Source organism: Nomascus leucogenys, chromosome 5, assembly GCF_006542625.1.
Source record: "Nomascus leucogenys isolate Asia chromosome 5, Asia_NLE_v1, whole genome shotgun sequence".
NCBI lineage: Eukaryota > Metazoa > Chordata > Mammalia > Primates > Hylobatidae > Nomascus > Nomascus leucogenys.
In genome coordinates this window covers 118,432,401-118,448,185 of record NC_044385.1, presented here as the reverse complement: position 1 = coordinate 118,448,185, position 15,785 = coordinate 118,432,401, and the positions used below count along the sequence as shown (strand labels likewise).

General features: G+C 38.2%; 1 long non-coding RNA gene across 1 annotated transcript; it reads right to left on the bottom strand.

The window, feature by feature from the left end:
* Positions 1-2,946: 2,946 nt before the first annotated feature.
* On the bottom strand, positions 2,947-15,467 carry LOC105739824. The gene is made up of 4 exons (XR_001115806.1): positions 15,437-15,467; positions 13,743-13,812; positions 4,163-4,204; positions 2,947-3,106 (listed from the first exon to the last, which is right to left on the bottom strand). It is a non-coding gene; the product is annotated as an uncharacterized LOC105739824 (long non-coding RNA).
* Positions 15,468-15,785: the final 318 nt, after the last annotated feature.

Here is a 15,785-nt window from a genome sequence, read left to right as displayed (position 1 = left end):
CATTTAACTAAATGGGTGGACCACTAACATGTATTGCAACATTTCCACCTGCAAAATATTTAAGATGTCCAAAGAAGACATTATCAAGTGCTAAACTTCAAATGCAAATTTCTCCTTGTAGTTTCTTCCATAGAAAGCAATCTTTTTCAATAGCATGTTAGCACATTTTTCTATATGAAGATGAAAAGCTAAATTGTTGGAAACTAACTGATGTTGGGAAAAACAGGGAAACAGGGAGTCCATCTTACTGGGATAAGAGAAAACATTATTTAAATTTTAGTAAAAGAGATCACCAAATTCACTTTATTTCTAGAGCTATCCAAAATAACAATATCCACAATTTGAGAGAGAGGTTGACTTTGGAATGAAAGGGAAGAAAAGAGAAGAGGAAGAAAACCAATAGATAAGTCCCATAATCTTGGCAGGTCCACAGAGTGATACGGAAAATTCTCCTGAGCTGTAGGGCTTTTAGGCTGACAGCCCTGATATGTCATCCTTCCTGAGTATACACATCCTAATTGGAAATGTGGCATTTTATGCATACGCACGCATGCAGTCAGCATAAAAGGGCAATCCCTGTCTTAGAAAAGATTCATCTTACAGAGATAATATGCGTAGGGACGAAGTTGAGAAAATCACACCACAAATCACCTTTTTGTAGTTCTCTGAGTGAGAAAGAAAACTTTCTAATATTGTCTACTGAGACTGAAGAATTTTTGTCCCCTTCCCCATTATTTACCTTTAATACCCATCACTTTATTAGATGAACAAATATACTTTTGAGAAATATGTAAAATTAGTTTTATTCTAAAATGGTTCTTGTCCATTGACATATTGTGTTATGTCTTGTACGGCATGTCTTACTTCCCATTCCTTTTCCATATTGTTTTTGCACAAAGAAAGCTGCAATGTGCTGTGAAAGAACAAAGTTAACACCCTATCCCGGTGACTTTGTTCACTGTCCAGAATGGCATCTTTGCTTCCATCTATGAAAGGGGTGGCTTTGGCATCAGACAAGCTGCTGGGAAAAACTGCAGAGTAGGTGACTGTGTTAGGCTGTTTTTGTGTTACTGTAAAGAAATAACTGAGACTGGGTAATTTAAGAAGAAAAGGGGTTCAATTGGCTCATGGTTCTGCAGGCTGTACAAGCAAGGTACCAACATCTGCTTGGCTTCTGGTAAGGGCTTCAGGAAGCTTACAACCATGGCAGAAGGTGAAAGGGAACAAGTGAGTCACATAGAGCAAGAGCAAGAGAAAGGGGTTGAGGGGAGGTCCCAGACTTTTGAACAATTAGATTTCATGTCAATTAACTGGCAAGAACTGACTTATCACCAAGGGAATGGTTCAAAGCCATTCCTGAGGGATCCACCCCCAAGATCCAGCCACCTCCCGCCAGGTCCTACCTCTAATGTTAGGAATCACATTTCAGCATGAGAGCGGGAGGGGACACATATCCAAACTTTATCAGTAACCAAGGGGCTGGATGGTGAAGTCCTGACATTTTACCAGAATCTTCTTGTACAAATGTAGTTACGGCCAAAACCTTGAGTAGGTTTTTTTTTTTTTTTAATCTAAGCTACATTGCCCCAAATAGAGGGCCAATTATGGTAGGAGGAATAGGGCTTTTGGTTGTAATGCATGCCTGTTCCAGTGGTCTTTCCCTTAACACCAATGCTGCCACCAGTAATTCACTTTAAATAATTTGAGAATCATTCCATTGTGTAAGACTTAGTTTCAATTGAATTGAAGATGTGTCCTTAAAGTAGAATACTTTTAAGAAATGTGATTTTAGTATTATGTTCTGGGATCTGGTCATGAGTGTTGCTTTATGAGAAAAGATAAGGTGGAAGTTTAAAAACAAAACAATTACTCTAAAAGCAAAATTATGAACCATCTGGAGAAAGTTTAGTAATATAGGAAAACAATGATTCAAATTACACTGAAAAAATATGTTTTAGGCAAATTAGCAATTTTGCTTTTGTCTGAATATCTGGATACTTGCCATACTCTAGCCGGAATTAATCACTAAAAACACAGTCAGCTTGTATTTTCATGATTACTTTCACTGTAATAGTTGCTTGTCAAATGTCAAAATCGATCTGGCTCATTTGCTGACTTTCTACTTTTATGTACTACTCTTCTTTTGTTATATTAATTTTTAGACATGCTCATTTAGATCTGCAAATTCATTCCAATGTTACATTCCTGAGATTATTTTCTCTGAGCTTTGTAAAAGGTCTTCTTTCTGCTAATTCAATCTCCCAAAAGCATTTTCACAATCAACAAATATGAATCATGCTATAACATTTTGCTAAATCTAATAATCTACATTTTCTCAGTCTTGGATATCACTCACCTGCAATTACCCCACTGAAATGGACTTTTGTAATTTTTACAGAACAAGATAACCAGATTATGTTAATTAAAGTTGGAAGGCAGGGGCCATGTGTCGTGAGCTACAGAACTTGGCTATCTAGAAGATAATATGTTAGGGGTTGATTATACTGAGGCTTCCTTGAAACCTTTATAAAATGTGGAAACACTATTTATCCACCCTGTGAGTTTTGTGATAAAGTTGAAAAAGTCCTGACCTCAGAATACTTACATATAGACTTCTTTCCTTGTGTGTGTGTGTTTTTTTTTTACTTATGTCTGTTTTCCTCAGTTATTAAGGTATCATGACTTATTTTATTGAGTAGATTAGGTCTTAGAAGCCAATAAATGTAATTTTTATATGTGAAATAATTATCCTCACTAATCTTCATTTATTTAAAAAGTCTCTCTTTTCTAGGATATTTTGTTCATAAAATATAGAGAAATTCATTTTGTAGACCTAAATATTTCATAGTTACATATTTAATGAGAAAAAACCTTCAATATATTTTCCTCACGAATAAAGGCAATGCTACAATAAATCACAAAATACCAAAAAAAAAAAAAAGCAACTTGGATTTTGATTTGGAATTATATCTTACATTTTTGAAGGGTGAACACTGACAACTTAAACAAAACATTATCCTTCACTGCTTGAATTCTGCTTCCTGGGATTTTGTTGAGGCTGATGGCTTTTTGTGTCGAAAAGCTTGTTTGTATTGAGAAGCCTGATCTATAAAGAAATGCAGAAACATAACAATTCGAAGATAACATTCAAAATATTCCAGTAAAGAATAAATTTGCCAGTGCTTTTGCTAGAAACAAACAACAAACGAAGGTGGTGTGTATTTTTAGAAATATAGTTTGCATGCATTCAACGTTACACATTTTCTATACAATATGTGCTATGTAGGCACTGGGCACAAAAAGATTAACAAAAATCGGCTTCTGCCCTTATGGAGTTCAGACTTTCACTCTGTGTACTTGAAAGGGCAGGTCCTTTGCATTAGTCTCACCTGAAGCGCTTGGTAAAAATGCATTCTGTATTTGAATCTCTGACAATAAAGCCCTGAAATATGATGCATCATTGATATGTTGTAACAAACTCCTTTGGCAATTCCTTAGTGCCGCAGATTAAAGAAATATTGAAGAGATCTGGAATACTCCTGAGGCTGGGGTTAAAAGTGCAGTCCACAGGCTGGGTGCGGTGGTTCACGCCTGTAATCCCAGCACTTTGGGAGGCTGAGGCAGGTGGATCATGAGGTCAGGAGTTCAAGACCAGCCTGACAAATATGGCGAAACCCCATTTCTACTAAAAATACGAAAAATAGCCGGGCACGGTGTCACGCGCCTACAGTCCCAGCTACTCTGGAGGCTGAGGCAGGAGAATCGCTTGAACCCAGGAGGCAGAGGTTGCAGTGAGCCGAGATTGCACCACTGCACTCCAGCCTGGGCGACAGAGTGAGACTTCATCTCAAAAAAAAAAAAAAAAAAAAAGTGCAGCCCACAATTCCAACTGACCAGGATAATGTCGGGAGCATCACTCTGCCTTTCTTAGCATCAATTTTCTACTCCATAAAATGAGGGTGAAGGAGCTTGATAGAGATAATATCTAAGGTCCCTTGCCACTGAGGCCTCTCTCAACTAAGGGATGTTGTTTTGTTATGGCACTCAATGCTGGGCACAATAATACCTGGTTTCCCCTTTTTCTGTATTTTATCTTCCTGTTATTACCTCTGGGAAGGGATGACACATCAAAAATACAAAGAGAATTAAAAGAATCAAATACCTAATATCTGAGCTTCAAAAGTCAACATCCAGGCAGGAAACACTATATTTAAAAGAATATTAAATGAATCAGAACCACTATTTTCTCGAACTCCCTAAATCAAATGAACATTTCATGGGCTCATAGGATAGAGACCAACTTACTCAGATTAAACCACAGTACCAGGGTCAAATGAGATGCATTTGGTTACAGAAAAAAGATATTAAGTTTTATATATCTTGCGTTTGTATCCTGGGATTCAGGACCCATTGTACATTACAAACATACTTTCTTGCGATGTCCTACTCATCCTTCCAGACCCAGGTTAAGAGTTCACATTCTTGTGAAGTCTTCTAGTTCTCCTCCAGCAAAACACAGATATTTTCCATCTCTATTCCCATGCAACCTGTATCTATTTCTGTTATTCTATGTACTTAATTTTCTGACAGTTGTAGCTTGGGTGTCTGACTTGCTGTGAGTCTCCAAGATCCTCCATCAGGATCTTGAACCTGACTTTTGTTCTCATTCAGTGCCATGGATGACCACATCATAACTGCTCAGCAAACATGCCTGGGATTTATTGCCTTTGAGTTTGTAAAGTGTTTTGTCATATTGGAGAGATAAAGTGAATTTTTGTAAAATGAAAACAAGGGCAGAATGACAAGAGATGGGAAGCGGAGAAGTCTAATGAAGCTATGGCCATAAAAATCACTTAGCTTCCTGGCGGCCAGGGTGAAAAGACAATGGTGCTGAGTTAAATAACTATCATTTGATATAGAATGCTAAATTACTAGAAATGGCCAACATGCCCCAGTTCTGAACTCAGAAGAATTTCTCACGTGGCAGGATAGAAGTTCATAACAAACTCTCTTGATATATTAACAACAAATGAAGCAACGTCTAAGGTAACATTATTTCACACACTTCTCCAGATACAAGGCAAAGTATATTTAAAAAAAAAACAAATAGAGATGAGGTCTCACTATATTGCCCAGGCTGCTCTTGAACTCCTGGCCTCAAGTGATCCTCTCGCCTTGGCCTCCCAAAGTGCTGGGATTACCAGGTGAAATATTAAATTGTAGGTCTGAGAACACATTGCTACACTGGAAGAGTTAATGTAATATAGCACATGCGTATCTTTTTCTTATGATCAGAATGAAAAAAGGTGAAAGTTAGAGAGTCTCAGGAAATAAATAACTAGCCTGTTCTGATCCTTCTGGAGAAGCAATTGTCTCCATGGGTTTTCTGATGGGGATCTGTCAGGTGTAGATGGTTCTGTCTTGTTGATTGAAAGGCAACTGACTTGCTTTAGAATTTAGGCATTTAGGCAGCGAGGCTGACATCTGATAAAATAATTAGAGCTGAACAAGTGTTTCTTATCCCTGGAGGTCTGCTACAGTTAATACCTTCAGGCACGGCCAAGACTTTTCTATAGAAAAGAGGCCTTTTAGAAAGGCACACAGGCTTTAACACAAAGTAAAATAAATCCTAGTGTTTCCTGTCATTAAGAATGGACAAGATGAATTTAGCTGAGGGGACCGGGGTATCACAGGTTACCAGAAAGCTGCCATTAGCAATACTGTGACCTCGGTAGAATGTTTCATTCTTCACCACAATTGCACCACCTATGAGTCTGTGAATCAGCCTTCTCAATGATAAACTTAGTATGCAGTAAATTTGTATATGTTCACATTTTTACATAAAAGTTCATGTCGTTGTTTGTCCATAAGCAATTTCTTTTCCATCAAATCTATATCTCATTTCTACAATCACAAGATTTTATTCCAAATATTTGGCCCATTAAAGTGACACAACATTCATAGGCTTATTGGATCAGAGAATAATGAGAATGTTTTTATTCTTTCATTTAGTCACTGAGGAAGAAGTTAAACAGGTTTAACTACAACAAAGATCCTGACCACAGACATTTAGGCAAACAAAAAGATATAGAAAATATTTTCAATATCATTCTTAAAAACTTCCCAATTTTTAATATTTAGTGGGCAAGCAAAAATAAAAATGTATTTACTGGGAATGAGGATTTAAAGAAAGATTTTTCATGAAAATATAGAAAATCTTTTATTAAAATAGAACAAGTTGGTGGGGCACGGTGGCTCATGCCTGTAATCCTAGCACTTTGGGAGGCCAAGGCAGGCAGATCACTTGAGGTCAGGAGTTCAAGACCAGCCTGGCCAACATGGCAAAACCCCGTCTCTACTAAAAACACAAAAAATTAGCCAGGTATAGTGGCAGGCATCTGTAATCCCAGCTACTCGGGAGGCTGAGGCAGGAGAACTGCTTGAACCCAGGAGGGAGAGGTTGCAGTGAGCCAAGATCGTGCCATTGCACTCCAGCCTGCGTGACAGAGCGACACTCCATCTCAAAAAAAAAAAAAAAAAAAAATTGGACAAGTGGCATTTAGTGACTTCTACCAGCTCACTAATTCTTACAACTAGTTCTTATTTTATTCCTTAAGCTTATATTTGCCCTAATTTTAGAATTTTTGCCCTTTTAAATATATTTTATTTTTAGAGCAGTGTTAGGTTCATAGCAAAATGGAGCAGAAAGTATAGAGGGTTCCTGTATACTCCCAGAATCCCTCCACGTGCAGGACCAGCCTCCCTCACTATCAACATCCTGCCCCTCAGTGGTACATTTGTTGCAAACGGTGAACCTACACTGACAATCATGATCACCCCAAGTCCATCATTATCACCCCAATCCATAGTTTACACCCCCGTGTTCACTCCTAGTGTGCCAGGCCAATTCTCCCTGACAATCACACAGACAGGCCTGTATGACAGTCACACAGGCCTACATAGCACTTCAGTTACACAGACAAATTTCCACAGCAGTGCCTTGACATTGAGCAAATAGTTAAACCTAGGAAATCAGTGCCCAGACATCAAAGCTAGAAATAAAATAGTAGGAGCCTTGAATGGGCTTCTCCCTAAACAGGAGCAAGCCAAAATAATAGACAGTCTTAAATTCGTAGTGCCAGGACCCTTCTCAGGTTGACAAAAATCTGAGACGAGTCAAGGTAACAGAGGCAGCTGTTTGAATAGACTCATTGTAGAGTCTAAGGCCGCTCTCTGGACCAAGCTGTAAAGAAGATGAATTAGAAATAATCACTCCGGTACCACAGTAGACAGGCCTTGAAGGTACTGGGGCCCTCACAGCTTAATCGGATTTAGCAACCATTTTTTGGCCTCTGACCCTCTAGTTAAAACAACATTAGTTACCTATAGACAGGTGAATGCTATACTGCAGGTAGGCACACAACCCCAACCTATATAAGCGCTAAGAAAATTGTAACACTTTGAGTTGGTCTGGTGGAATTACTTATCTCCGGCCTTCTCCCTGTATCCGGTTACAGCAATAAATTCCCTTCTTTCCTAGTTTGTCTGCTTCTCATTATTGGGCCTGGAGAAAATGGGGCTGGACCTGGCTTGGTTCTCGGAATACTAGTGCTGTATATTTTATCGACTTTGAAAATGTCTAATGACATATATCCACCATAGTGTATCATATAGAATAGTTTCAATGTACTAAAAACTTTGTGTTCTATTTAATCATCCCTCCCTCCCTCTATCCCCTGGCAACCACTGACCTTTTTACTGTCCTCATAGTGTTTTTTTTTTTCCCTGGAATGCCACATAGTTGGAATCATACCTTTTCCAGTCAGCTTCTTTCACTCAGTAATATGGATTTCTGTTTCCTCCATGCCTATTCATGGCTTGATAGCTCATTTCTTTTTCACACTGAATAATATTCCATTGTCTGGATGTACCACAGTTTACTGATCCACCCATCTACCAAAGGATATCTCGGTTGCTTCCCTGTTTTGACGATGATACATAAAGCTGCTAGAAACATCATTGTGCAGGTTTTTGTGTGGACGTAATTTTTCAGCTCACTTGGGTGCATACTGAAGAGCAGGATTCCTGTGTCATATGATAAGAGCAAGTTTAGTTTTGTGAGAAACTGCTAAACTGTCTTCCAAAGTGTCTGTACCATTTTGCATTTCTAACAGCAACAAACGAGAATTTTTATGGCTCCACGTCCTCCCCAGCATTGGTGTTGTCAATGTTTTGGACGCTGGCCATGCTAACAGGCGTGTAGTGGTATCCTATCCCATTGTCGTTTGCATTTCCCTAATGATGCACGAGGTGGAGCATCCTTTCAGATGCTTATTTGCCTTCTGTATATTTTCTTTGGTGATATATATGTTCAGGCCTTTTGCTCATTTAAAAAATCAGGTTTTTTATTGTTGACTTCTAAGATTTCTTTGTATATTCTGGAGAACAGTCCTTTATCAGACATGTCTTGTGCAAATATGTTCCCCTAGTCTGTGGCTTTTCTTCTTATTCTACTGACAGTGTCTTTCACAGAGCAGAAGTTTTTAATTTGAGTAAAGTCCAGCTTATCTTTTTTTTTTTTTTAACAGGTTGTACACTTGGTGTTTTATCTAAAACATCATGCCATAAATGAGGCCATCCAGCTTTTTGCTCATTATCTTCTAGTTTTGTGTTTTACCTTTAAATCTATAACCCATTTTGAGTTCATTTTTGTGAAGGGTGTAAGGTCTGTTTCTAGATCCATTTTTTTCATATGGATGTCCAATTGGTCCATCATCACTTGTTGAAAAGATTTTTCTTCACCGTATTGCCTTTGCCCCTTTGTCAAATATCAGTTACCTATATATTATGTGGGTCTATCTCTTAGCTGTCTATTATGTTCCATTGATCTATTTTTCTTTACTTTTGCCAGTACCAGTCTGTCTTTATTACCATGGTAGAATATTTTTAAATGAAAGGAAAAAAGTTATGGGGACACAATAAAACAAAAGCCACTTCTGAGGTAGAAATTTTTCCAAGTATTTGCAAATGTTAATATGTAGTTTAAGTTATAGATGTGTGTATAAATAACCTGTTTGGTTTTCTGGTTTTTTTGTTTGTTTTTGAGACAGGATCTCACTTTGTCACACAAGCTAGAGTGCAGTGGCATGATCTCAGCTCACTGCAAACTCTATCTCCTGGGTTCAAATGATTCTCCTGCCTCAGCCTCCCAAGTAACTGGGATTACAGGTGTACACCACCACAACTGGCTAATTTTTGTATTTTTAGTAGAGACAGGGTTTCTCCATGTTGGCCAGGCTGTTCTCAAACTACTGGCCTCAAGTGATCTGCCCCCCCTCGGCCTCCCAAAGTGTTGGGATTACTGGCGTGAGCCACCATTCCCAGACTAGATTTTTTTTTTTTAACATAAAGAGCAAGAAATTATACACTTCCCTTCTGTCCCATTCACGATCCTAATTCTCTCCTCTATCATACCAAAATTCCATAAAAGACATGTCTATACTGTTGACTTCCAATTCAGCTATTCCATTCTTTCTTGCTTTTGCAACAGTTTATTTTGAAAAATGACAAAATAAAAAAGCTTGAAAAATTATACAATTAATAAATATATAGCCTTCACTTAGGATCATCAACTCAATATTTTGCTAAATTTCCTTTCTCTCTCTCCTTCACACTTATTCTCTCTCTCCATTTTGCTACCTACTCCAAGGCTGGGGTAGGAAGCATGATCAAATTTCTTGTGAGGATGGGAATCTGGGTGATAAGTGAACCACATACCATTTTCAAAGTAAAACTTGGTTGTGGGGCATCAAGACCTTAGAGTTTTAGGCAGCAGGTATAACCATTGGCGAAAGAATTGTTTAGGGATTTCTACTAAGGAAGATAAGAAAGAGTTTTTCAGAGTTTTGACCACTCCGTTTTAGCTCTGCATGATCCTATGTGCCTAAAGGGGAAAGCAACCAGAATTTAAACTGTAGCCCAGATGAGCATAGATATGTGGGTTCCCATGACTGAGAGTTGTGCCAATATTTCTTTTTCCTTTTGTTTTTCTTTTTAAGACAGAGTTGCTCTTGTTACCCAGGCTGGAGTATAATGGCACTATCTCTGCTCACTGCAACCTCCACCTCCCAGGTTCAAGCGATTCTCCTGCCTCAGCCTCCCGAGTAGCTGGGATTACAAGCAACCACCACCACGCCGGGCTAACTTTCTGTATTTTTAGTAGAGACGGGATTTCACCATGTTGGCCAGGCTGGTCTCGAACCCCTGATCTCAGGTGATCTACCCGCCTCGGCCTCCCAAAGTGTTGGAATTACAGGTGTGAGCCACCATGCCCATCCGGGTTTTGCCAATATATATTTTTTTAAGACGGGTTCTCACTCTGTCACCCAGGCTGGAGTGCAGTAGCACAATCTTGGCTCACTGCAAGCTCTGCCTCCTGGGTTCACGCCATTCTCCTGCCTCAGCCTCACGAGTAGCTGGGACTACAGGCGCCCACCACCATGCCTGGCTAATTTTTTTGTATTTTTAGTAGAGACGGGGTTTCACCAGCTTAGCCAGGATGGTCACAATCTCCAGACCTCGTGATCCGCCCACCTCAGCCTCCCCAAGTGCTGGGATTACAGGCGTGAGCCACCACACCAGGCCTGAGTTGTGTCAATATTTTTTTTTGGGGGGGTGAGCGGGGGATGGTGGTGGGAGACAGAGTCTCACTCTGTCACCCAGGCTGGAGTGCAGTGGCATGATCTCGGCTCACTGCAACTTCCGCCTCCTGGGTTCAAGCGATTCTCCTGCCTCAGCCTCCTGAGTAGCTGGGATTACAGGCGTGCACCACCACACCAGGCTAATACTTTGTATTTTAGTAGAGGCAGGGTTTCACCGTGTTGCCCAGGCTTGTCTTGAATTCCTGAGCTCAGGTAATTCGCCTGCCTTGGCCTCCCAAAGTGCTAGGATTACAGGCATGAGCCACCGCGCTGGTTGAGTTGTGCCAATATTTCTAAGAGAACGGATGATCAAAGAATCCAACTGATCAAGATAAGGAAGGAGGAGATAATCACCTGGGACTACAACACAAAGATAAAAAAAAATGGTGTGCCTCCAAGAAATCACAAGCAACACCCAGGACTGATTGAGATTCAAGAGAATGGGGCCCCCAAAAGAAACTAATTTTTATATACAGGAAAATAAATTTATATTTGTTGATCATGGGACCTTATGGACTAAGATTTTTATCAGCTACTTTTATCTCAATTACAGTATCAGTTTATTAAGGAAAGTAGATACAAGTTTTAAACATTGATAGTAAACATCCCAATAATAAAAGAACTTTTAAAAGCATTCATGTCTCAACATCTCACTATTCTGCTCTGATTTATGTTTTTCAGATTGTTTCCAGTTCTTGAAGACATACACATATAATTTGACACAGATGTAAACATCGTGCAGATGCTGCATTGAAATCTGAATTTTATCTTAGCTTTATATTGTAAACATTCTAAATGATACACCGTTTTTAGATTTATATTTTAATCATTGTATACCAGTCTGTCACGTATCAAAATCTACTTAATCACATTTTCCAATTTTTGGATGTTTAGGATTTTGTTTTTCTTATAATAAAGAATGTTGCAAAGTACATTTAGGGCTCTAAAATATTCATATGGCTTATCCTTTAGGAATTATCTTCAGCTTAAATTCCCAGAAAAGAACATTCTCCTGATGTTGATTGACTAATGTCAATTTCTACCAGCAACAAATGAGAATTTTTATGGCTTCACATCCTCCCCAGCATTGGTGTTGTCAATGTTTTGGATGCTGGCCATGCTAACAGGCATGAGTGGTATCCTATCTCATTGTTGTTTGCATTTCCCTAATGATGCATGATGTGGAGCATCCTTTCAGATGCTTATTTGCCTTCTGTATATTTTCTTTGGTGATATATATGTTCAGGCCTTTTGCTCATTTAAAAAATCAGGTTGTTTATTTTTTTATTGTTGACTTCTAAGATTTCTTTGTATATTCTGGAGAACAGTCCTTTATCAGACATGTCTTGTGCAAATATGTTCCCCTAGTCTGTGGCTTTTCTTCTTATTCTACTGACAGTGTCAGTAGTAGTAGTAGAATTTTTGTCAGTGATATTGTTAGGTTAGTTATGTTTGCACTGAAAAATGTCAATAGTAAGTATTATTGTTTTAAATGTTTCCATGTTAAGTGAAAATCTTTAAACTTTGAGGAAGCTTAAAATCATGCTACACAATGACACCAGTATTGGTCACAATAGAATAAAAAGAAGGGTGTAGATGAGAAAGCAATGGGTGAACAACATTTTAAGATAAGGAAAAAGATTAAGGCAAGACAAAATAAAATGAATTCAAATGTACATATTTGTTTTTCTAGATGACAGGATAAGAATACCTTCGGCAGGTCACAGTGAAGACTTTTGTTGCCTTTTAAAAACAAGTGTTTGCCAAAGACTTCAAGGAATATGGGATTATGTAAAGTGACCAAACCTTTGACTTATTGGCATTCCTGAGAGAGAAGTAAAAGTAAACAACTATTTGAGAGAATAATTATTTGAGGGAATAATTTAGATAAATCTCCCTAATCTTGCTAGAGACGCCCAAAAATAATGCTAAAGAAAAAAATCTTAACGAGAGCTGGAGAAAAAGGTCAAATCACCTATAAAGGAAAACCAAGCAGACTAACAGCAGACTTTTCGCAGAAGTCCTACAAGTCAGAAGAGATTGGTGGCTTACTTTTTGCCCCTTTAAAGAAAAAACATGCCAAAATTTTAGAATGTTATATCCTGCCAAGATAAGCTTCATAAATGAAGGAGAAATAGTCTTTCTCAGACAAGGAAATGCTGAGAGAATTTGTCACCACTAGACTGAACCTATAAGAAATGATCAAAGGAGTTCTAAATATGGAAACAAAAGGACAATTTTTACCATCAGGAAATCATACATATGATGGCCAGGTGTGGTGGCTCATGCCTGTAATCCCAGCACTTTGGGAGGCTGAAGGGCAGGTGGATCATTTGAGGTCAGGAGTTTGAGACCAGTCTGGCCAACATGATGAATCCCCATCTCTACTAAAAATACAAAGGTCAGAGATGCTATAAAGCAATGAAAAACTCCAAACACAATCAAAACTACAGAACAACTAGCTAATAACACTACGACAGTAACAGAACCTCACATGTCAATATTAACCTTGAATATAAAGGACCTAAATGCCCTGTTTAAAAGATAAAGTGGCAAATTGGATTAAAAAGACAAGACCGAACCATCTGCTATCTACAAGAGATGCATGTACTGGCTAAAGATACATGGAGACTCAAAGAAAAAGGATAGAAAAAGATGTATGATGCAAATAAAAAACAAAAGTGAGCAGGAGTAGCCATTCACATATCAGATAAAACAGACTTCAAACTAACAACAGTACAAGGACAAAGAAAAGCATTATATAATGATAAAGGTTCAATACAACAAGATTTAGCTATCCTAAATATACACGCACCAAACACCAGAGCACCTAGATCCATAAAACAAATACTATTAGACCTAAGAAAACAGATTGATAGCAATCCAGTAATAGTGGGGTGCAATCAATATTTGGGTGATGGGTATACTAGAAGCCCAATCCCCAGCATTATGTATGTAATACCCATGTAACAAATAAATACATGTACCCCGCTGAATTTAAAACACAATTAAAAAAAATAAAAACAAGTGTTTGTATCTTACCTCAAAAGTCATTTGGCTCTTGCATCTGTAGAAACAAGGAAAATCCAGTCAGTTGTTTTTTTCCTTAATTCTAGGAAGAAAGGTTTATCTTGTATAGTATTTTTCAAGAAAAATAACCTAATAAACAGACAAGAAATGACAATACTCTGTCTCCAAAATTCCTCTCTGAAATTAACCAAAGATTAGAAATAGACACTGTACATACATTATGTATACATATTTATACATATTTTACACACACAAAAGTGCAAGTTTAAAAATTTCCCAATCTTGCTTGTTTGTTGATTCATACAGGTTTTTCAATATTTTTAAGTGACATTAGTCTATTACCATATTAGAACATTTTTAAAAATAATCATATTTTCTCCTTGAAGATCTGTGACCATGAAAATTATGGACCTTATCAGTTTAAATGGTTCTTTAATGAATTAGCGATTCAAAAGAAGATTGCCTAGGAAGAAATCAATACCGTTGTTGATCATTATTTGATTTTCAGTTATAAACTAGAAAGGGACACTTTTAATGATGTGGATGCTTCCAAATATTTCTGTGTGATAAATTGTTTGCAATTTCCTCAGCATTTCAAAAGTGAGTGTCTTCAGATAAGAGTTTCTAAATAAATCCCTGTTCTAGGGGAAAAAAAAAGCCAAATGTCTCAATTTTCTAATTTTGGTCCATATCTGTTGGATAATGTAAAGGGAAGTGTGCCTGCTGCCATGTGGCTATACGTTTTTATAGCATATTAGAGAGTCAAGCAGTTTGGTGTGCCAAGCTCACACAACCTCATGGCAATAACTCAGCAAGTGTGATCAGAAAGGCAAGGGTGTGCTTAGTATCAGTGAGGCGAGCCATAAATAACCCAATGCCAATCCTTTGAACACTGACCCAATGCTTTAATTTTGAACAGTAAAATCCACCTGCATATCTACTAGACATACCATCCAGTCTGGAACCCTGATTCTTTCTCCTTCTCAGAAGGAAACCACATTTCTTCTGTGAGTCACTGACCCATGTTGCTAAAGTAAAACATAAGAAAAGCTGTTCCTGCACAGAAGCCCTGTTGGACACATCATAACCCACGTGATTGTGTCTATGGAAACGGGAGTAAAATCCAGTGGAATGCTCTTTCCTATTTCAAGGAAAATGTGTTTTCTTGGGTAGTATTTTCCAAGATAAGTAAGTTGAAAACAAACAAACAATCAGCCCTCATCCCATTCTTTATTCTGAAACTGATGATACCAATAAATGTAAGAAATAGTTACTATTTAATATACATAATCAAGTGTATTCATAGGTGAATATGTGCTGCCACATAATCCATCACCTGCTTTACTTACTCGCCAGGACACCATATATTAAATTTGCATAATTTTTTTTCCTAAGAAAATGACAAAACATTAAGCCGTGTTGCTTTTAAAGTACTTACTCATGTAAGTAACCCCTATTAAACAGTATTTTATTCTGCAGCTTTATATTATATGGGAACTAAATAAAATATTTTGGTTTGCTTTTGCTGCATAACAAACCACTTCAAATGTTGGTGAACTAAAACAGCAACTTTTCCCCAATAATTCTGTAGGTCAGCTGGGCAGTTCTGATATGAGCCAGCTTGGTAAGACTGGATTGTGTAGGAGGGCCCCACTCGTGTGTCTGTGGTCTTAGCTGGTTCAGCAGACTTGGCATGCCTTGCTTACCTGGTCTGTCATACTCCAGGAGGCCAGCCTGGGCCAATTCATGGGATGACAAAAGAATTCCCAGCAGCAAAGAAAGTGAGCTCCAAGGTGCAAACACTGGCCACACTCTGCTTGAACTGCATTTGTTTAGGCCTCACTAACCATAGTAAGTCACACGGCCACACCTAGATTCCAATGGCAGAGAAGTAGGCTTCATCCCTTGACTGGAGTGAATGAAAAATACTGTGGGTGGTTTTTTGTATTTGTTTGGGTTTTAAAAATCTATCACAGAGAAATGCTGGAAGAAAAACAAACAGCTGAGAGGCTACACTTCAACTTTTCCTTAACTATTTATTTAGGCTTTTCTGAG